Here is a 1377-nt window from a genome sequence, read left to right on the forward strand (position 1 = left end):
GCGGTAACAGCTATCACGCGGCCGTTAAAACACAATGCTTTTCAGACCCACTGGCACTCTCTGTGTCACTCCTGCTTCTACTGAAACTTTCTCCAACTCACACTGGCAATCACTGGCTCAGCACGGCTACTCAAAGGGTAATTACCATTTATTCAACCTGGACCCTCTTTTCCCACTGTACGTTCTTGTGTCTAAGTGACTGATGGGAACGGCAATCTTTGACATCGGTCCAGTATTAAGTGAGATCACTGCAGTCTGCATTGGCGAAACAAGCTACAATGTAAGTAACTGTCAAGATTGTATTTAGCTTCAAAAAAGAGCTTGTTTTGCCGCTGACAGGCTCAGATTAATATTCTAAGTGTATGACAACATGTTTTATTTAGTTTCTGTTGACCTTATATGATAAAACAGTCCCTCCAGTAGTTTGCTAAGTCGCGATCACAACAATTTTCAGGAATATAACCATTCACCGTAAATTCGGTGCTACTCACAATTTTGACCAATCACCACAACTTCACAGCAATTTGACCAATTACAGCAGTCCTACGTGTCAGACTTTGCGTCAGTATGTGACGCTGACAGGCAATGACGAAGCGGGGGTGAGAACGTGTTGACGTCACACACGTACATAGCCAAATTCATTAACTTGTTTCTGATATTCTGAAGACAAGTGTGTGTGACTCGAACATCTCACATTTACCAACAAAACGTACAGCGAAAGACAGTGCAAAACATTTCAGAGCGTCCTGCCAACCTGTATACATTTTCACATCAATGTACGCTGTAATAAAAATCCCTGAAAGCTGCTGTTCTGTCAATCCTGTCAGCTCTCTCTCACACACACACACACACAAACAAACATCAAGATGGCGCCGCAGATGGCCGCCTCTGGACTACGCTCCATTGTGCTTTTTGTGTTTTTGTTTACTTTGTCCGTTTTATTCCAACATTCTCTGGTAACATTTAGCAGAGATGAGCTCTTAAATATTGGACTTTCAAATCCTCATATTTTTCCACCGCTATTTTCCGAACCTGGAACTTTTTCAGAGTTATTAGTTGGAGGCGCAGCAGCTCTCTATGGGATCCACCGGAGACGACGGAGGGGGAAGCGCGCTGGCGCGCTCGTTAAATTAAGGCAGCGGGGCTTTCGCACCGCGCTCCCCTCTATCCACCTGGCGAATGTCCGCTCTCTGGCCAACAAAATGGATGAACTGCTGCTCCTCAACAGAACTAACTTGGACTTCTTAAGATCTGCCGCCCTCTGCTTTACCGAATCCTGGCTCACTCCGCTCATCCCGGACAGCGCACTTCTTCTCCTACCGGGATTCAATCTTTACCGGGCGGATCGCGTTCTGGAGCTCACGGGGAAAACAAAGG

This window comes from Etheostoma spectabile, chromosome 14, assembly GCF_008692095.1.
Source record: "Etheostoma spectabile isolate EspeVRDwgs_2016 chromosome 14, UIUC_Espe_1.0, whole genome shotgun sequence".
NCBI classification, from domain to species: domain Eukaryota; kingdom Metazoa; phylum Chordata; class Actinopteri; order Perciformes; family Percidae; genus Etheostoma; species Etheostoma spectabile.